This window comes from Microcaecilia unicolor, chromosome 1 (assembly GCF_901765095.1).
Source record: "Microcaecilia unicolor chromosome 1, aMicUni1.1, whole genome shotgun sequence".
Taxonomy (NCBI): domain Eukaryota; kingdom Metazoa; phylum Chordata; class Amphibia; order Gymnophiona; family Siphonopidae; genus Microcaecilia; species Microcaecilia unicolor.
In genome coordinates, this window is record NC_044031.1 from 708,677,627 (window position 1) to 708,699,789 (window position 22,163).

Consider the following 22,163-nt stretch of genomic DNA (forward strand, 5'->3'; position numbering starts at 1 on the left):
AATAAAAAAAGGATCGGGAGGGGGCAAGGGCGCTCATCAGGAGCGTCCTGTACGGACGGCCTTGCCCCCCCCCCGCTGCTCCCCACTTTCCGCCGCTCCCCCCACCCCGAAAAAGCAAAATTCGAGCAGCCCCTGCCCCCCTCCCTTCCTCACTACTCTCACCTCAGCTCCGCCTCCCGACATCCTCCGTCCTGTGCCCCGCCCCCTTTTGGGGTCGTCGCCGCCATTCCCCTCCTCCATCGGGCCCCCCTCCCTCTTACCGGGCCCGTGCAGCGCCTCTCTCCTCTGTCCGAAGGCGCTGCACGGGCAAGAAGAAAGCCTGATGCCTGCCTTCGCCCAGCTTCGATGGCGCGTCTTTCTCCTGCTGGGCCCGCCCCTGTCTGACGTCAGTAACCAACGTAGGAGGGGGGCCCGATGGAGGAGGGGAATGGCGGCGACGACCCCAAAAGGGGGCGGGGCACAGGACGGAGAATGTCGGGAGGCGGAACTGAGGTGAGAGAGTGTTGCAGGAATGGATGCATGAATTTATGATACTTCAGGAGTCAGACAACACACACCAGAATGAGAGAGAAATCTTCTTTATTTGCCAGCAAACAAAGCAGGACATCAGTTCTAGCTCTCTTCTCTTCTGTCTCAGCTCTCTGTGTCTTTGTCTCAGCTCTCTTCTTATGCTGTTTTCTCCTTCTTCTGTCTGTTCCTTCTGTCCTTCTCTTTCTTCTGAGCTCCTTCTGACGTTAACTGCTTCTGCTCCTACTTAAATACAGTTCTATCCAGCCTAGCCTAGCCCAGCCCCCTTACTCTCCAATTGGTTAAGGAATAGATTGGTCACTTTGCCTCAACCAATCATTACTTTAAAAATATCAGTTACATAGGTTCCAGACATCCTAAACTGACCTGTGACCTGGGGCCCCTTACACCAGACATTTGGTCTCCAGAACTCTTACATTTCTCATTATGATTGATGTCTCATCTATAGCTTAACCTGGGTTCACTTAGAGACCAAGAGGCCCTAGTGAGATTGGTTATTCTCATATTCCTAGTCTGGTTCATACTAACTGCTAACTAAACTCTGGTATTCATTAAAGAGGTCAAAAGTCAGTCTTACTTAATAGCATACAGATATACTTTCAGGAGGCCAGTCCTACACTTAGCTATAATTAATCAAGGAGAAGAGAGCTGACTAGTCCTGACCTCTTCACCTATCAGCTTATACATTGAACCAGCCAGAACTATGGCTAAGTCAAACCACATGTTGGCCTCTTCACTGCAGTCCTTGCTTAGAAAATACAGCAGAGAGTAACATTAGATTTAAAAAGGTATTCTACATTTAACTACACAGAATCAGTATTTCTTATAAGACATATTCTAAATATCAAAAACTTGTAGATACTAATCTATTGCCTCTCTCTCTAAATAGTATTTTCTATCTAAGCATTTTTCTATTTAATCCTAAACAAACTGCCTGCTTACAAAACTATTCAGTATGCCTAATAATATACAGCTGTTGAGCTAGCTTTCATCATTCACCAGGGTGAAAGAAATTCCTGTCTCTGACCTTTCTAACCCAGCCCGGCAAACGCTAGAGTTCAATATAATCTGAACCATCTGGCATACCTTCACTTCACTTACAGAGTAAAGAGTTGAAATTTGAAATAAGAATTCAATTCAAATACCAAGCTTTTAACAGAATTAACCCTTCATATGATTTCTTATATATATAATTATGCCATGGCTGCCTCATTCCCCCCTTTGAGACTAAAATCAGCTTATGCAGAGATAAGTCTCACAACTCAAACTCTGGAGATTATAGTGATCCTAATTAGGAATAGACTTGTGAATCACCATTACCCTACTTGTTAAGGTCCGACGGCATACTGCCGAAGCACATGAGGCCAAGAAACAAAACAACAATCCTGCTAAAACTAAGACTATTAGGGAAATGAACAAGGGGCGTATCCAGGAGGTCAATGACCACCACCAGGAGGTAAGGTCTAATCCTCCTCGGTAATCCTCCACATTAAGGCTGGCCAACTGTAGGACTTTATCCATGGCATGCCTAACCACATGCGTCCTATTTATGACAATAGTACAGCACTCTGAAGAATTTAACACTGTGCAGAGGCCACCCTGAGCTGCAAAGAGATAGTCAAGGCCCATACGATTATACCGAGAAACTATACTTAATTCATTAATTTGATCCTGCAATGCATTGACTACCACGTTCAGCTCATGAACTAAAACATGGAGTAGGGATTGAAGTCTCCGGGTAGCCATACCTAGTTCAGTAATACCCGCTACCGGGCCTCCAATTGGAATCCAGGCCGTGGCAGAAAGGGCTACAAGTCTCTTTTTAGTCAGAGGATAAGTAGAATTAATATACTGGAGGGCTAATTCAATCGCCTCATCCTCTGTGGCAACGGAGGAGGGTAAGGACAAAGCCTCTCGCTTAGAGCGGTGCGGGGATAGTGGCTTGAGAGGAATAACTTTAGGAAAATAATTCAAGGTTACCAATACACAAAAATCATATGTGGAGGGAAGAACCATGTGGAGGACATTATCACAGAGCCAGTAATGACCAAGAAGAGGGTGAGGAAAGTTCCCAATAAATGTTGGCTCAGGCTGGACAGGGTACTTAGGATGCCCATAATGCGAGCCCCTATCCCAGGGGGAACGAAGACGAAATGGAGACTTTGCACACCATAGGCGCCAATCCCCAATTGTGACAGGCTGCTCATTTGTTAGTAACTCTTCCTACCCCGGGGACTTATGAAAGTAGAAAATAAGCTTGGACACTATAGTCTTCTCAGTGGTACGCTTAGGAGCCAGATAATCACCTGGGTCATAATCTACAGGTATGGTAGCAGGGCACATAGGAGTACCTGGAGAAACTACCCACACAGATTCTCCTTTTTCTGGGAGAACATTAGTATAATTACAGGGAATGGGAAGAACAGTTGAGATGCTTCTTGTTAAACAAAACACTCCAGAGGCTGGATAGGGAGACGTAAAAACTGGCCTTAGAGAAGAGTCAGAGGGGGAAGTAGCATTATAAAAGGACCACCAAGTATAATCCTGGCTCCAAGGACCTGAACTCGAAAAATAGGGAGGTATAAGAGCTGGGAGTTGCACAGGGACAGGAACAGCTGGGACATCTGTAGTATAAGGAGAAAATCGGGAACACACAATACAAGGGGAAGTAATCTTTGCCTGGCTAATTAGTTCCTGGACAGAGTGTAACCAAAGGTTGGAGCGAGTTGGGGTATTAGGAACAAGGAGGCAAGGAGTAGAAAACAACAAAAGCATCCAAATTACTAACATTTTCTTTCTTCCTAATCTAAAACAAATACAGCAAACTAATTAAGCAATAATATTTCAACAGTCTGTGCTAATCACAGATTACTCTAATATAATGTTCTCAGTCTTTGAGTTCTTATACCAGTTGGGATAGACCCTCAACTGACAAGGATCAAGCTCTCAAATTCCAAGAAAGCCAGAATCTGGACAGAAAGAGTCTCAGTGTGAAGCCGAAGTTCAGCAGCTCCTGCAGTATGCAGTTGACCCTTCTTTTCAGGTAGTAGATTCTTTGGTTCGGGTCAAGCGCAACTTCAATGGCTCCGCTGGATCACTTTCTGCTCTCCACTGTCTAGGCTCCGTCTGATCCGTGCTGGGCTCAGTCTGGTCAGCAGACTTAATTCGAGACCAATGGACCCATGGAGTAATCCCTGCGACCTTCACAGCTGCAGGGGTAGAAAGCAAAACAGTAAAAGGTCCTTTCCACCGGGGCCCCAAAGGCTGGAGCCTCCAATCTTTCACCCAAACTCTATCCCCTGGCAGGAAGGAATGTACCTGAGCCTGGAAGGGGACAGGGTTTATTTCTCTCACATAAGACTGAAGCTCAAAAATTATCTTACCCAGGAGGGCTACCTGCTCCTGCACCTGGGCAGACCCTAAAGTCCCTATGTCTCCCTTAATTCCCTGTAAAATGGCTGGGGGCTTCCCATACACAATTTCAAAGGGAGAGAGGGCTGTTCCTTTAGTTGGGGTGCATCGAAGGCGAAAGAGGGCTAGTGGCAATGCCTGTGGCCATTTCAATTGGGTTTCCTGACAAATCTTTGCTAGGCTATTTTTCAAGGTTCTGTTTGCCCGCTCAACCTGCCCTGAACTCTGGGGACGATAGGCACAATGCAATTTCCAGGTAATGCGCAATGCGCGGGACAGGGCCTGAAGTGTAGCTTCAACAAAGGCGGGACCATTATCTGAACCTATGGCAAGGGGCAATCCATACCTGGGGATGACATCCCTAAGGAGGGCTCGAGCTACTTCTGTGGCTTTCTCAGTGACTGTAGGATATGCTTCCACCCACCCAGAAAAGGTACAGACCATGACCAAGAGGTATCGGAGCCTACCGCTCCTGGGCATTTCTGTGAAGTCTATAACTAAAGACTCAAAGGGTGTTAGTCCTCTAGACTGAACTCCTGGTGGAATACGGGGTCCCTGACGAGCATTATTCTGGGCACAGAGAGTACATCGGGCAGAGGCAGTGGCAACCAGACTATCCAATCCTTCCAGCACCACTACTCGATTGAGTAGGCGGGCTAGTGCTGTTTTCCCTAAGTGTGATAGGTCATGAGCTTGAGACACTACAGGCCAAGCTAGGTGGCGTGGCACCAGAACTCTGGTATCAGGGAGATGTAACCAGCCATCAGGTCTCCTTACTGCACCTTCTTCTTGAGCCCATTTCTCTTCCATTTGGGTATACATAGGTGTCCATTCTTGCAGTCGAATTTGGAACAGGGGAGTCACAGTACTTGCTGGGGGTCCTCGAGCAGCTTCCTTGGCCACCCGATCAGCATGGCGGTTCCCTCGGGCCACTGGAGTATCTATTCTTTGGTGTCCCCTGCAATGAATGACAGCTACCTTCTTGGGGGCCCACACAGCCTCTAGCAGCTGAAGTATTTCAGGTCCATACTTAACAGGTTGGCCTGCAGCATTTATGAGTCCCTTTTCCTTATACAAAGCTCCATGAGCATGTAGGGTTGTGAAGGCATACTTAGAATCAGTATAAATGTTAGTCACCAGTCCTGCTGCTAGCTCCAGAGCTCGTATGAGGGCCACAAGTTCTGCTTTCTGGGCTGAAGTTCCTTGGGGCAGGGCTCTTGCTTCTATCACCTTGTCCTCTGTCACCACAGCATAGCCTGCCAATCGCTTAGAGTTCTCCACATAACTGCTTCCATCTGTGAAATAAATTACATCTGGGTCCCTCCACGGAACATCTTTAAGATCTGGTCGACTGGAGTACACTTCATCCATGGTTTGGATACAGTCATGATCCGGTGGTCCCTCAGATGCTGGCAAAAGAGTGGCAGGATTAAATGTAGCCACTGTTTCCAGGTGTATCCGTGGATTCTCACACAAACTAGCTTGGTACTTAACCATGCGGTTATTTGTAAACCAGTGGTTGCCCTTATACTCCATGAGGGTAAGAACTGCGTGGGGGACTTTAACAACCAGTTCTTGCCCCAAGGTCAACTTATCAGCTTCCTGGACCAGTAAGGCTGTTGCTGCAATGGCCCTCATGCAGGCTGGCCATCCTTTAGCCACTCCATCCAGCTGTTTAGACAGGTATGCAACAGGCCTCTGCCAGGATCCCATCATCTGGGTCAGCACACCCAGAGCAACCCCCTGTCGCTCATGGACATACAGTGAGAAAGGTTTCTCCACATCAGGAAGGCCTAACGCAGGGGCTTGGAGTAGGGCTTTCTTTATGGCAATGAAGGATTGTTGAGCAGTAGGTCCCCATTCAAATGGTTCCTTTTCACCCCCCTTTGTGGCTTGATAAAGGGGTTTCGCCATCAATGCAAAATTTGGAATCCAAATTCTGCAGAATCCGGCTGCTCCCAGAAATTCCCTAACTTCCCTTCTGGACTTGGGTTGGGGAATTGCAGCAACTGCTTGCTTCCTACTAGCATCCAGTCTCCGACTTCCCTGGGAAATGCAAAAGCCCAGATACTTCACTTCTGACTGACAAAGTTGGGCCTTTGAGCGTGAGACCTTATAGCCTGCATCCAAGAGTAGCTCCAGCAATTCTCTGGTAGCCTCAAAACACTCTTCCTGGGTCACTGCTGCAATCAGGAGGTCATCTACATACTGGAGTAAAACTCGCCTGGAAGGCTCAGATTTAAAAGTCTTAAGGTCTTGCCCTAGGGCTGTCCCAAAAATGGTGGGGGAATTCTTGAACCCCTGTGGCAGGCGGGTCCATGTGTACTGAAGCTTCCTTCCTGTTACTGGGTTTTCCCATTGAAAGGCGAAAAGCAGTTGACTAGCGGGGGCCACCCGAATACAAAAGAAGGCATCTTTTAGGTCTAGTGTCGTGAAATGGGTAGCTCCAGAAGGTATCAATCCTAACAGGACATATGGATTAGGCACTACAGGGTGTAATGAGATAGTGGATTTGTTAACCACTCGTAAGTCTTGGACTGGCCGGTAATCCTCAGTCCCTGGCTTCTGAACTGGCAATAGTGGCGTATTCCATGGAGACTGACAAGGACGAATAATTCCATGGGATAACAGACGATTCAAATGTGCTTGAATCCCTTCCAGAGCCTTTCTGGGAATTGGGTATTGGTGAAGATGGATTGGCCGGGCATTTGGAAGTAAATCTACATGTACAGGAGGAATATTTCGGGCCAACCCTGGGGGATTATCTTCTGCCCATACCCCACTAACCCGAAAGCTGTCTGCCAGGGGTAGGTCAACTTGGCCATGCGACTGATGCAGCCGCCATTCTTCTTCAAGAGGGCAACAGAAACTCAATATACCCTTAGGGCTGGATGTCGGGGGCCGAAAGGAGACTGAAGTCTGGCCATCAGAGTCAAAGGAAATTTGGGCCCTAAGCTTGGACAGCAGGTCTCGACCTAACAAAGGGATTGGACAGTCTGGCATATACAGGAATTCATGAGTGACTATGTGTGAGCCTAATTGGCATCTACGGGTTGTCAGGAAGGGCCTCCGGTTCTGCACCCCCGTGGCACCCACCACTCGGACAGTTTTTCCAGACACAGGCGCTAATCGCTCCGTCACAACAGAATGTTCAGCTCCTGTATCAATCATGAATGGAATTGAGCGGCTCCCTATAGTTAGCTTGACCATAGGTTCCTGGGAGCCCAGTTTGTAGGAACCCGGTCTGTCCTATTCGTCCCATTCTGCCATCTCGGCTATCCCGATGATGTCAGATTCAGGAGGCTCATATCTTCCCTCTCGAACTCGGCCTCGGCTTCCTCGATCTCCTGGTCCCCTTCTCAGTCCCTGGCGCCTCTGGGGGCATTCATCTTTCCAGTGCCCTCTTTCCTTACAGTAGGCACACTGGTCCCTCTCCAATCTTGGTCTGGGATTCTCCCCCCTTGGCCGGGATTGATTGAAGGAATCTCGGGGCCTGGCTGGTGGTCCGGGGTCCCACTTTGGCTTCCCATTAGCTAGAGGTCGACCTCGATTAAGGGTGGAATTAGTAATGGCTGCCGCTAAAAGGTCGGCCTTCTTCTGCATCTTCCGGTCAGCCTCTCGGCGCACCTCCTGATCTCTATTAATGAAAACCTTGGTTGCGATCTCAATTAGCTGGGTGGTATTCATCCCTGCGAATCCCTCCTGACGCTGCAACTTCTTCCGGATATCTGGCATACTCTGGGCCACCAATGCACTATTCACCATTCTCTGGTTTTCTTGGGCTTCAGGGTCAAATGGGGTGTATGTTCTGTAGGCTTCAATTAGTCGCTCTAGAAAGGCCCCAGGGGATTCAGTTGCCCCTTGGAGAATTTCAGAGACCTTTGCCAGATTAATGGGCCTCTTTATGCCTTTCCTCATACCTTCCAGTAAGTCCCGGCAATAGCCAGACAACAGTTCATAGTGCTGCCCATCATTTGGATCCCAATCTGGAGCTGCGCGAGGAAACCGAGCTCTAACCCATCCCTCTGGGTCCTGTGTCCCCCCGGGGACACGCTCTCGCGTGATGGCCTCAGCATTTTGCAAAATCTTCCGCCTCTCCTCAGTTGTGAAGAGGGTCAGGAGAAGTTGTTGACAATCAGTCCAGGTTGGGTTATGGGTGGCCATAATGCTAGTCACTAGGTCCACCACTGCCTGAGGCTTTTCAGTATAAGAGGGGTAATGCGTCTTCCAATTCAGGAGATCGGTGGTTGTGAAGGGTACATACTGATAGGCCTGTGCCTGTATAACCTGACCCTGATTATTAGGATCCGGTCGAGTGGTAGTTACCTGACGGAGGGGCAGAACTCTCGAGGAGGTGGGAATGGAACCTGAGGTAGAGCTAGGAGCTACCCTCCTATCATGCTCAAAGGTGATTGCAGCAGGTCTAACCCATTCAGTGGAGGTGTGTTGAACCCCTGAGGGATGGGGAGGGGTACTCATAGACTGAGAGGTGGTCACAGGTGAGTCAGTCCATTGAAAGGGATGCCGGGCCCCTGATGAGTGGGTAGGGGTATTAGAAGGAGAGGCTGGGCTGTCGGGAGTTGAGGAGTCAGGGAGTGGAACCCAAAGCGGGTCTTCAGAGGTTAACAGGAGAGGATGTGGCAGAGGAGAGTAGAGACTGGGTGAAAAGTCCAACCTAGGATGTGGCAGGTTTTGCACAGGAGGGGAAGAACTATCCGGAGAAGCCTGTGCTGGAGAGGCTTGGGCTGGGCGGCGTGGATCTCTGGGGGTGGCACGGAACCCCAACAATGGGCCATAAGGTGGTGGCTCAAGGTCTGAGGGGTCATCAGAGAGTATGGGTTTCTCAGACAGGGTAGGGGCGGAAGCCACCGATTGGGTGGTAGGCTTCCTAGGGCTCTTTCCCTCTTCTAGTTTAGATTTTCTAATCTTTCTTTGAACACGGCCTAACATGAATTTTACTGGGGATCCCATATAAGTTTTTAACCAGGAGGGAGGGTCAGTCACAAGGCTGTCCCAGGAATCTATATAAGGGAGTTGTTCAGAATATTCTGGTTCTCCTACAACTATGCTGTAGACCTTCCGGATTACTTCAATATCTAAGCTGCCACTAGGGGGCCACCCCACTCCCATAGATGGCCACTCAACTTCACACAAGGTTCTTAGAGTACTTGAGCTTAAAGTCTGTCCATAGTCATTAATTAAAAATCCTTTTTTGAAGTTCTTAAGCATACAGTCTAGGGGGGTAGCAATTTGTCTAGATGATGTCCCACCCATAATGCTTACAGTTACAACACACAAAAGGGAGGGAATTTTTTTGAAAGTGCAGTAAGGGGTCTGCACTCTCGAGACACTAGGTAGACAGACAGCAATCGCTTCCTTCCGTTGCTGACCAATTGAACTCGCGTTAATTGGAAATGCAGCTATAAGAAGTCCGCACTCAATAATCATTCACGCATCACACATTCCATACAGAAAATCCCACCCAACAATTTCAGATTTCTCAAATACAGATAAGCTCAAGCGTTTTCGCTTCTAGTCCCCGCGACTAGAAGGTACTAGGGCCTTCGCTGAGAGTTGATCAGGCTCTCCTTCCTCAATTTTTGAGGGGCTGATTTACAATTTTCTAGCTAGAATTACAATACAGAATACAGAATACATACCCGGCGAATGTTCTCCAGTCAGTTGGGTGCTGGGATTAATGCAGGATTCATCCCACCGCTGCCACCAAGAATTGTTGCAGGAATGGATGCATGAATTTATGATACTTCAGGAGTCAGACAACACACACCAGAATGAGAGAGAAATCTTCTTTATTTGCCAGCAAACAAAGCAGGACATCAGTTCTAGCTCTCTTCTCTTCTGTCTCAGCTCTCTGTGTCTTTGTCTCAGCTCTCTTCTTATGCTGTTTTCTCCTTCTTCTGTCTGTTCCTTCTGTCCTTCTCTTTCTTCTGAGCTCCTTCTGACGTTAACTGCTTCTGCTCCTACTTAAATACAGTTCTATCCAGCCTAGCCTAGCCCAGCCCCCTTACTCTCCAATTGGTTAAGGAATAGATTGGTCACTTTGCCTCAACCAATCATTACTTTAAAAATATCAGTTACATAGGTTCCAGACATCCTAAACTGACCTGTGACCTGGGGCCCCTTACACCAGACATTTGGTCTCCAGAACTCTTACATTTCTCATTATGATTGATGTCTCATCTATAGCTTAACCTGGGTTCACTTAGAGACCAAGAGGCCCTAGTGAGATTGGTTATTCTCATATTCCTAGTCTGGTTCATACTAACTGCTAACTAAACTCTGGTATTCATTAAAGAGGTCAAAAGTCAGTCTTACTTAATAGCATACAGATATACTTTCAGGAGGCCAGTCCTACACTTAGCTATAATTAATCAAGGAGAAGAGAGCTGACTAGTCCTGACCTCTTCACCTATCAGCTTATACATTGAACCAGCCAGAACTATGGCTAAGTCAAACCACATGTTGGCCTCTTCACTGCAGTCCTTGCTTAGAAAATACAGCAGAGAGTAACATTAGATTTAAAAAGGTATTCTACATTTAACTACACAGAATCAGTATTTCTTATAAGACATATTCTAAATATCAAAAACTTGTAGATACTAATCTATTGCCTCTCTCTCTAAATAGTATTTTCTATCTAAGCATTTTTCTATTTAATCCTAAACAAACTGCCTGCTTACAAAACTATTCAGTATGCCTAATAATATACAGCTGTTGAGCTAGCTTTCATCATTCACCAGGGTGAAAGAAATTCCTGTCTCTGACCTTTCTAACCCAGCCCGGCAAACGCTAGAGTTCAATATAATCTGAACCATCTGGCATACCTTCACTTCACTTACAGAGTAAAGAGTTGAAATTTGAAATAAGAATTCAATTCAAATACCAAGCTTTTAACAGAATTAACCCTTCATATGATTTCTTATATATATAATTATGCCATGGCTGCCTCAAGAGTAGTGAGGAAAGGAGGGGGGCAGGGGCTGCTCAAATTTTGCTTTTTCGGGGTGGGGGGAGCGGCGGAAAGTGGGGAGCAGGGCTGCTTGAATTTTGCTTTTTCGGGGTGGGGGAGCGGCGGAAAGTGGGGAGCAGCGGGGGGGGGGGGGGGCAAGGCCGTCCGTACAGGACGCTCCTGATGAGCGCCCTTGCCCCCTCCCGACCCTTTTTTTTTATTTTTGTTTTGATTTGGGAGCCATGTGCTTGTGATTTGACTGTGTTTTGACTGTTTGTGGCATGCGCAGAGCAGCTAACATAACGTTTGGCTGCTCTGCGCATGATTTGGGGGCCGATTAACGATGTGTATTTTGATTCTTTGATACATTGTACGTTTCAATACCGATCTCAGCATGTGTGACTTTTTTTTTTGGTGCATTTTTCGTTATTTTAAAATCGTTAGGGACTTTAACGATTTAGATTTTTTTACGTTTGGTTGCTGCATCTGCCTTTTAGTCTTTCATGCACTTCTTTGTGTTGTGGCTGACTAGCTAATATCTGGGGTGGGGTGGGGAGGAAAATCCACCGCCACTGAAACAACTGGCCTCTGATGTGGTTGGACCTAATACTCAGATGCATCCATGGTGTGCTTACCCTGATTAGCTCACAAGAGAGCCATAAGGAAAGCGCTTCCTTTCCTGGTACTAGTTCAGTCACCCTGTGGGGATTTAAGGATTACCAGGGAGGTGAGAGGTCTTGATGGGCACTACAGGAAAACTAATTTACTCTTTGAACTGCTGCTTGTGAGAACTAATTAAGTAATCTCTGTGAAAATAACATTTAAGTCCTGTGTGTCTGGAGATGTGTTAATGTATGATGGCAGAGACTGCTAGAGAGAGGTTGTGTTTGAACTTGGAGGGGTTTTACTTGAGGAGCAGTATTGCAGCTTTCCAGTCCTGTCAGCTCTGTGGTTTCCCAAGCTGTTGACCTCGGGCACACCTTTATCTGCACCCAGCTAGAGAGGCAGGTGACACGTAGGCTGCTCAGCTGTGTGCTAAACAGGTGGAGCCTGAAAAGTGCTCTTGCTGGAAAAAGCCACCTTTTTAGAGGAGAGCAGTGCTGCAGATTGGCACAGTACTGAATCATAACTGGAGGTGAGTTCCTTAATCTTTCAGATGCTGTTCCTAACCTCAGTTTAGTTGAAACCCCCCAACCTGTTTTATTGCTGTATTTTCAGCAGCCTATGGAAGAGTTAAGCATACACCTGTAATGCATAGTTAGGCTGATAGCTAGCCTGTATTTGCCTGATTTGTGTCACTGCTATTGAAGGTTGATATGTTTTGGAGCATTGGGTAACCTGGCCTTTGCTAAAAGTTTGGTGCAAAGCTGCATAGTATCACCTGCTGTTTTGGCTTAGAGGCACTTATGCTTAGATTGATTCCACCAGTCACTCAGGTGAGAACTGCCCCTCCTCCTTTTTTAAGACAGTTATATTCTTCTGTATTGAGTCTTTGTAATAAATATGTTTCAAGGCATGTGTTTTGCAGGCTGTTTTTCTCTGAGGACAAGCAGGACAAGGCATTCATACATCTGTATGTGTGTGTGCCCTGCTATCCTCAGAGAACATCTGCTGCAGGTGAGTAACTTTGCTGTACTGTGGTCAGGAACTTTGGAAATACATTTTACATCAATTCAGTGTAATGACACATTTTCAGAAAAGGAAGATTTGCTTGCAGAAACATCTTCTAAATAAAATTATATTCAAAATATAGGGCTGCCCCAGACTCCGTTCCTTTTATCTCGCTGCACCTCATGCCTGGAATAGACTTCCCGAGCCTGTACGTCTAGCCCCGTCTTTGGCCGTTTTCAAATCTAAAAGCCCACCTCTTTAACACTGCTTTTGACTCCTAACCACTACTCACTTCCCCTGTACCCTTTTATCCCCACCTCTTTAATTCCCTTACCTCTTAGTTGTTCTGCCTGTTTGCCTGTCCTGTTTAGATTGTGAGCTCTTTGAGCAGGGACTATCTTTTTCATGTTTGGCTTATGCCTTGTAGCGCTTTAGAAGTGATAAGTAGTAGTAGTAATGTACAGAGAATTCTGGTGGTTGTACAGATCATGCTGTGGAAATGCTACAGCCTTTTCGTCTATGTTAAATACATTGAATAATTAAGAGACCCTTTTGACAGCGAAATGGGTTAGGTGTTCGCTAAAGACCGCGGAAGAGACAAGCAGGCTTAATGCTGGAAGCCCAGGTTTCTTTTTGTGAATGAGATTCTATTTTAAAAACCGTGGCGTCCTCTCTGCCAACTCCAGGGGAGGTAAAATCAGCATTTTGGGACTTGCCCTGGATCCTAAGAATAGTAAGTATGCACTCCACCCTTATTCGGAGTAGGAGAGGCAGTGAGCAGCTACCAGTGCTTGGGAGGTGCTGACAGACTTAACCTGTGAGGAAAATGAATGAGCAGTGTGGCTGGTGACTGGCATGTGCCGTGTAGAAAATCATTGATTAAAAAGTTGGCGTTTTCTTAACCAGAATAACCAGGCTGTTGGAAGAAACGTGCACTGTGTTTTTCACAGCTGTCATGCACTTGTAGATTACACACAAAAAATGTATGTGCTACCTGCTCCCGCAAACTGGTCAAATATTTAGCACATTTCACCTCAGAGCCTATATTTGTGTTTGTGGACATGTGAGATTCAGTAGAATTAAAAAAAACTATGACAGGTAGCAGAAAACCAGGCCAGTAAAAATGTTTTGTACCTGTTTTGTTATTACAGTTTTTTATCATTTGCTGTCCGATTTATGTAGAAGTGTGATGTGCTCTATATTGGACGGAAGAGGATTAAAGAAGGGTCCCGAAGCACAGCAGAGGATGCTAGGCACCAGTGGTCATACTTCCTGGTGTATTTCTAGTACTCTGGGTGGGGTAAAGGAATCATATTTGGTCATAGACCGATGTGTTAACACTTCAGGGTGGGGAAGCTGTTTTATTGATAACTGCTAAGTATACAGATGAAAATCTCAGGATGTCTTGGTTCCTGTATTACAAGAATTTATATGTGAAGGGTGGAGAGCACTCTTTAAATATTTGTGCAAAGAGGATACTGCTGGGGCACAGAGATTCAGTTTTGCTTGCTTTTCTCATTAAGGGCCCTGTTTACTAAGCCGTGTTATAGGCGCATTAACCGTGTACACACCTACAATATCCCTATAGGCGCCTACACGGTTTCTTACCAAATGTCCAGTGTGTACCCAGTTAGCTCATCCACAACAGTGCATGCTGTTTAGTGCAGGAATGCTTACTCTCTGCCCCAACAAACCCCAAATATTTTATAGCACATGGAATAGAACAGGACGCCATTTTAATCATCCCTTTAGGCGCCTACAGGGTTAGCATGCGCGCTAATTGTAAGAGCGTTAAAAACACTAATGAACCTTAGTAAACAGGGCCCAAGGTTTTTAAATGTTTTATTTATTAAAATAAAAATGTCAAGTTCAGCCACCAGGCAGAGTTGGCAAGGCTGTCTCCATATAGTCGTTTTTATTTTTACACTGAAGAAAAACATGCTTAGGTGCTTTGTTAGACTCTAATGTGCACTTAATGCAGCTTAAAATGGCGTCCTGTTCTACTCCATGTACTATAAAATATTTGGGGTTTGTTGGGGCAGAGAGTAAGCATTCCTGCGCTAAACAGCATGCACTGTTGTGGATGAGCTAACTGGGTAGCGCAAGATTACCTTGTGAGCCTTTACTGCCTACAAAATGGGCAGTAAGTGCTCATGTGGTCATTTTTTTTTAATGGCTGCGTGCTAATGGCAATGTTAATGCAGGGCCATTAATACAAAAAAATAGAAAATCAGCCATTTTATGGCTGCAGCAAAAGTGGCCTTAGTACATGGGAATAAACCTGCATAAGGGTGTGCTAAGGCCACTTTTTGCTGCAGCTTAATAAAAGGTCCTCTTAATTAGCAGCATTCCTTTAATCCCAGCAAGTTAAAGTGGCTTCCTAAAATGAGTAATAGCTTCTAAAGTGGAATCTTGCTTGGACACTGAATCAGTAAATTTTTATCATGGTTGGGCAAATGCAGATGTACCCTGGACACACAGTCAAGCCCGGGAAGGGAAGGTGACTACAGCTAGCATCTTAAAGGCTTCAGCTGTGGAGCCAGGGTAGGGTTTTGTGTGTTCCTTAGGCATGAGATTGCTGAAACTCCAAAAACAAAACAAAATAACCCCACATAACCCTATGGTGTGCAACTTATGTTCTTTTATCAGCCTTCTCCAGACGTCTGGAAAAGGCTGTGTCCAGCCAGTTTCCTGCCTGAACCTTTTCAGTCTGGTTTCCATTTCCATGGCTCAGCTGAAACTATTCTGTCTCACATCCATAATCACAAACTCCCCACTTGGTGTTCTGATTGTGGTTCCACTCCGTACCTTTCATCCCAGGGCACAATCAGTGTTTTAATTTTTCTTCTGTCAAAGTCCTGGCCTTGTACGTTCCCTCCTCCCCCAACACCCTGGTTCAGTTTTGATCTGTCCTTCAGTTTGTCACCTATCGGGGGGGCTGTTGGCTGGCTGCACCTTGCCTTGCTTTCCTCCTCCACTGGAGTTGCTCAGGGCTTAGATATGCACAGTGTGCTTTGTTTCTAACAAAAAAAGGTGCTGGCACTCAAAGTACTCAAATGCCGGGCCACCCTTGAGGAGTGAGGTGATTAATGAGGGACTCACCCCACAATAGCCAGGCCCCCTGCAACCAGTTACACAATCTAGGACAAGGCAGAATTGGTGTGTAGAGCCTGAGATCTTGGGGACCATGGGTCAATTTTAGCAGACAATGGAAAAGGTGCCGGTACTCGGTACCCCCTCAGAAAAAGCCCTGGATATGCACTGCTAACCACAGGTGGTAGATTCAATTCAGTAAGCTGCCTGAACTAGTCCTTTTCTGTCTTCTCTTAACACCCACTCTCCTCATTTCATCATTCTGCATCCTGTTCCATTTTAAATCTGAGGTTTTTAAATTATTTCACATGTACATTGAGGGGTGACTGGGGAGGGAGTTTGAGAGAGTTTCAGTAGGAGTGACTTCTAGTTTCTGTAAGTAAGGTCAGTGAATCACTTGAATATCCATTGGCTTTTCTAAATTGCTGCTTTATTTTAGAGAGGGGATAAGGCAATTGTAGCATTTGAAGCTGAGATGCTGTTCAGCCATCCCTCAGTCTTTCTCCTGCTCTGTTGCCATTTCCTTCCAAATCTCCAGTGTGTTCCCCTGCTCCATTCTGTAAAGTTTTTTTTTGGGGGGGGGGGGGAAGGGGTGCTGTAAAGTGTAGAACAGTAAGTAAATTATTGAAGCTGAGATGTATGAGAAGAGACTTGCTGACCTGAACATGTATACCCTGGAGGAAAGGAGAAACAGGGGTGATATGATACAGACGTTCAAATATCTGAAAGGTATTAATCCGCAAACAAACCTTTTCCGGAGATGGGAAGGCGGTAGAACTAGAGGGCATGATATGAGATTGAAGGGGGGCAGACTCAAGAAAAATGTCAGGAAGTATTTTTTCACGGAGTGGTGGATGCTTGGAATGCTCTCCCACGGGAAGTGGTGGAGAGGAAAACGGTAACGGAATTCAAACATGCGTGGGATAAACATAAAGGAATCCTGTTCTGAGGGAATGGATCCTCAGAAGCTTAGCTGAGATTGGGTGGCGGGGCTGGTGGTTGGGAGGTGGAGATAGTGCTGGACAGACTTATATGGTCTGTGCCAGAGCCGGTGGTTGGGAAGCAGGGATAGTGCTGGGCAGACTTATACGGTCTGTGCCCTGAAAATGACAGATACAAATCAAGGTAAAAGTAGCACATATGAGTTTATCTTGTTGGGCAGACTGGATGGACCATGCAGGTCTTTTTCTGCCGTCATCTACTATGTTACTATGTAAATTTGGTTATATCTCCCATATAAGAATGTGATTTAATTTGATTAGTGCAGTCAGCTTCACTATCTTTCCCTAGTGGTTAGTGCAGTGGACTTTGATCCTGGGGAACCGAGTTTGATTCCCATTGTAGCTCCTTGTGACTCTGGGCAAGTCACTTAACCCTCCATTGCCCCTGGTACAAAATAAGTACCTGAATATATGAAAACCGCTTTGAATATAGTTGCAAAAACCTTAGGCAGTATATCAAGTCCCAATTCCCTTTCCCCTTTCCCTTTCCAACTGGATCCACTTTGGAAAAAGTATTTTGATGTGGAAGCCAGCCTCACACTGAAATTGTTTTGCCTTTGCTGGGCAAAGCACATAGCCCACTGGGAAAGGGTGGTAATGGTGGAGAGGGGGGGGGGGGGGGGGGTTGAGGGTCCCCCTTTGATGCGGTTGCTACTAAAATGTATCCAGAGTGACTTGTATTATTAAGCTCTATCCCTGTCACCAGCATTTCTGTCCCCTGTACTCTCTCCCTAACACTCTCATCCAATTCCGGAGCCAATCTTCATCTTTATCATCTTGTCTCCACCCCCAGTATTTTAATCCCTTTATTTTATCTCGGAACAGCTATTTTTGGTTTCTTCTGGCATTATATTACTCTGTGGATTTAAGCTGTAATGTGCTGCAGCTCTCACAATCTCATGAGAATAATGTGGACATTGAAGCAACACGGTGCAGGAAGAAACCAGAATTCTTGTGGTTGTAGTGCCAGCAGCAAATTTAAAGAGCAGGTGAGGGGACTGCACAGTATTGGGAAGGAAGAGTGAAAGGTCTGCAGTTAAGATTGATGGGGGCCACCAGTGGCCCCTGGACTTTCCAATGACACTGTATTAGTGCTATGTGGAGTATGTGGATGGAAGCTGAATACCTATCCACTACTAAGCAGGAATAGCTTGTTCTGGTATAGAGTTTAGAATGCTGTATGGCAGTGGTTTGGGCCCAAAACAGTTTAAATAAATTTATCCTCTTGATCATTTGGGCTTCCAGCTCAATCTGAACCAGAGCTGAAATACACTACTATGAACTTTCACCACCAATGGGATTTTCCCCTCAATTTTGTATCCTCTTCTAGTTTACCTAGTCTAGCCTATTGCATTGACAGTGTTCAGCTGGGAGCTGTGTGATCAAGGACCCTAAATACGGCTACCAGGTATCACTATTGGACAATGTCTGGGGTTTCTTCTGGTCAGGGGTCTATATATGCTGCCTCCACAGCATCCCCAGTCAGTTTGAGGAGAAGAAAAACCTGACTCTATTCCTTTTACATATTACATTTCTATCCCATTTTTAATATGAAATAGTTTGATGAAATATGTAACATAGTAAATGATGCATGTACCTGCTGACAGAGGGGTTGTTGGTGCCCGCTTCAGGATTTTTAATAAATTATACTGCTGTATCATTCACTTATTACCCAGCTGCTGAATACACACTTGTAAGTCTTTTGGCTTGGCTGGGACATTAGGTTGTCCTCTTACTACAGTTGGTTTAACATTGTAGCCAGACACTTTACAGGGTTGTGCTCTGTGCAGTACATTGCTTCTGGCTATTCTCATCTGATACTAGCTGGATCTTCTGCTTTTGATAATAGTTTAACCCTCTCTATCTTGTTTCCTGTTGAAACTCATTTACAGGTTGAACATTTCCTAATACTCCTTCCAGAGTTTTAAAACTATTTGGGAGCCCCTATGCACCGTGTCTCCTGCAAATGCTATAACGGCATCTGGGCCTCCAGATTCCGGTATAGAATACTAGCGCAAATGGGCATGGTGCGCCAAAATGTCTGCACGCCCACTTACAGCAGGTCAGTGGCTGGTGTAAATGTGGCAAGCTATGGGGCCCTTTTACTAAAAGGCAGCTGTGAGGCAACCCGGAACTACCACAAGCCCAACATGGATGCCAGCGGTAGTTCCACCCTCAGTGCATACCATTTCCAGAGCTAGATGAAATATTAAAAAAAAGATTTCCTAAGGGGGTTACTGCTGGGTTAACTCGGAAGCCTCATTGACCTCCCAGCCGGAAATAGATCATTGTCGTCTCGCACCCACCTTAATTTACACCTCCCAAATTGTAAGGGTATCAAATATAAGACCTCCTATGCGTCTAGTTTCTCCTTCTTAGGCAGCCAGCTCAGGAACGCTTTGCCAAGACCCATTCGGAAAATTAATGACCATCTGTCGTTCAGGAAAATGTTGAAACCCCACCTCTTCAAGAAAGCTTACCTGAATGATTGTAATTAAACTTTCAAACCAGCTATTTGATCCTGATGACTGTTACCCATTTAGACTATATCTCCCAATCTCCTTATGCACCTCCCTATCTTTCCTTATCATCCTTCCTACTTCTTCCAGTTCCCACTCCTTAACCTTCCTTATCTCTCTTTTCCGTTTGTTACCCATCTTTGCTTGTATTTATATTAAACCATACAACTGCTCCTTTACTACAATTTGTAATATTTTTTTCTCCAGACTCTGTAATCTGTTTTTACAATGTAAGCCGCATTGAGCCTGCAACATGTGAGAAAGTGTGGGGTACAAATGTAATAAATAAATAAATAAGCCCTTACTGCCACCTCAGTAGATGGCGGTAAATGCTCCCCCCCCTCCCCCAATGGCTGTGTGGTAAGTGCAAACGTACCGCACAGCCGCCACTTTTTTTTTTTTTTTTTGGCCTTTTTACCTGCTATGATAAAAGGGGCCCTGGTGAACGTCAAAAACGGCCACTAGGGCAGGGCCCATTTTTTCCGCAGCTCAGTAAAAGTGCCCTTAAGTGTGCATCATGTAGAATGCTATATGGTGTATGCACATCAGTAGGAGATGCACCCAAGTTCTGCCCACTTGTACGGTCCTGTCACAGATGTGCATGATGCCACTTATAGATTAGTACTTAGGGCACGTGCATGCGGATGTGTCAATTAAGGCACCAGTCATAAGCACATATGGCAGCTAATTGCTGGTGCGCTGTTAGAATTACCCTGTATGAGTTTAAATATCTAAATGCTATGCTATAAATATAATTTAAAGTGAGGGAGAGGGGACTGTCAGCTCAGAAGCAAGCCTTCAATGCAGTATAACTGCCTATAGCACATTGCAGTGCAAAATTATGTACAAGCTGAATATAATCATTGAGTCTACTCTCCTTAGTGCAAAACGTTCATATAACTGCTATATTTTTTTCTGGAATGGTCACTATTATTATTGCAGTCACATGGAAACTTTGCACTAAGGGGGATAGCCTCAATGATTATATTCAGCTTGCACATGATTTTGCAATTCAGTGTGCTATGGGCACTTACACTGCATTGAAGGCTTGCTTCTGAATTGAGAGTCCCATTTTCTCACCATCCCCACCCCTGGACTAGAGGCATTGTGTGGAGGTGCCATTCAAACCAACCCTTTTCATAGAGTCACCATCAGAACCCATTAAAAAGTACTTTTTTGTTGTTGTTACATTTGTACCCCGCGCTTTCCCACTCATGGCAGGCTCACTGCGGCTTACATGGGGCAATGGAGGGTTAAGTGACTTGCCCAGAGTCACAAGGAGCTGCCTGTGCCGGGAATCAAACTCAGTTCCTCAGTTCCCCAGGACCAAAATCCACCACCCTAACCACTAGGCCACTCCTCCACTCCTGTAGCAATTCTTCCAGGCATTGCAGTGCTTGCCTGGTCCTTCATCTCTTTCTTTAGTACCAAAAATAAAATCTATTAAAGATGCTGGCTGTAAGCAGCATTTGCTTGTTTCCTCAGCTAAGAAGACCTTGACTGCCCCTCACAAAATGGCAGAAGATGCAGCCATTTTATCTCAGAGCACTAAATGATTGCTTAGACTCGAGCTATTCGGAGGGCCTTGGTAGCTTTTCAGCATCTGTTAAAGGTCAAGGCAGTCAAAGCCTTCTTGGATGATGCCACAGTGGTAGCTTATGTTGGTCATCAGGGAGGAGGAATAGAGTTCATCAGTAGTGCACGAAGCGGCTCTGCTTTTTCATTGGAAAAAGATGCATCTACAGGTGTAGCAGGCACATATAGGGGGCAGTTCTATAAAAGGCACCTGAACCTAAGTGCCGGGATGCAGCACACACTTTCCTTGAGTCCAACCAGATCATTCCAGAGATTCACCCTGTGGCCTGACCTGCAGCTTCTTTCCATTTTTTCTCATTTGAACATTTGTTTCAATTTCTATTTTTAAGAAGGACCAGAATCTCCAAAGTTTCTCCACTAGCAATGTTTGCATAACAGAATCGTGAATTCCTTTCTAAAATATTTTTTTTCTTTTAATTGTGTTTGGGGTATTGCACATTTAATTTGTTATATAGATATTGGTGTGCTGTGCCATTGAAGAATCTTTTATAGCATAGAGCTCACAGCTGTTGTGTCTTTCTCCATCAATTGGCTGACATGCACAATCCATGCATTTTGGACTGATCTGGTTGGACTCAAGGAAAGAAAATTAAGCAGGTAAGACCAATTTTTTTCCAGAGATGCCAAGTTACCCAGTTCCTGGCTGGAGACTTTTTGACCAGCCCTGGCTTTGAACTTACATCCCAAAGCAGTGTGGGATTTGTAGGGCCTGATCTTGCCTATTGAAAATCAGTTTTGCCAGTCCCATAATGCAACTGGATGGGGTGGTCAGAAATCTCCAGTCTGGCACTGGGTGACTTGGCATCTCTGTTTTTCCTTATCCTTAAACCTCCAATCTAAGCTAAATAGGTGCTTTACTTTTTAATACAATGGCAATTGTAAGTAAAGGAGTGATCGAGTACAACTGCTACAACTACATATTCTGTGAATATTGTGTTCAAACCTCTTCCTTTGTAGTAACTGGAGCTCTGTAAAACAGCAAGGTGACATAGGCTGAGCACCTCCAATATTGAAAAAGCTCCTTCATGGTGTCCGGGGAGGGGTAATTTGTATTGTTTTGTACCCCAATCATTTTGAAATGTTGATGTATATGCTTCACATCAGTTGTGGCGAGAGAGTCTTGCAAATTTTTAGATGCTGGCCTGGGGTTCCTGTGTGATTTTTATAGATTTTTTTGCTTTGCTCTCAGGATGATCTTGGCAAGACAGCCACCCCTGGGGAGTCAGTGTGATCATCACTTTTTTTACATTTGTAGAGTGTCTGTGAATGGCTGGACGGATGGAGACCCAAATATTTAGAAATAGTCTTGCAACCCTGTCCAGACAAATAAACATAGACTACTTTTTTTTAGGTCCTCTGAAAAAAATGTTTTGATTACAGTATGATGAATTCCCACTAACACTTGAAGCTGAGGACAAAATTTAAAACCTCAAA

General features: G+C 45.4%; 1 protein-coding gene across 3 annotated transcripts in view; it reads left to right on the top strand.

Moving 5' to 3' along the window:
• The window catches only part of RAB27A (RAB27A, member RAS oncogene family), a 142,788-nt gene that overhangs the window by 68,081 nt on the left and 52,544 nt on the right, over nucleotides 1-22,163 (top strand). The window contains exon 1 of one of the 3 annotated variants that reach the window (XM_030189171.1): nucleotides 11,844-12,044. The exons of the other annotated variants lie outside the window; for them this stretch is intronic. The gene's annotated coding sequence lies outside the window, so the exon portion shown is untranslated. Of the gene's footprint in view, nucleotides 1-11,843; nucleotides 12,045-22,163 lie in introns of those variants that run through there. 3 annotated transcript variants of the gene reach the window in all.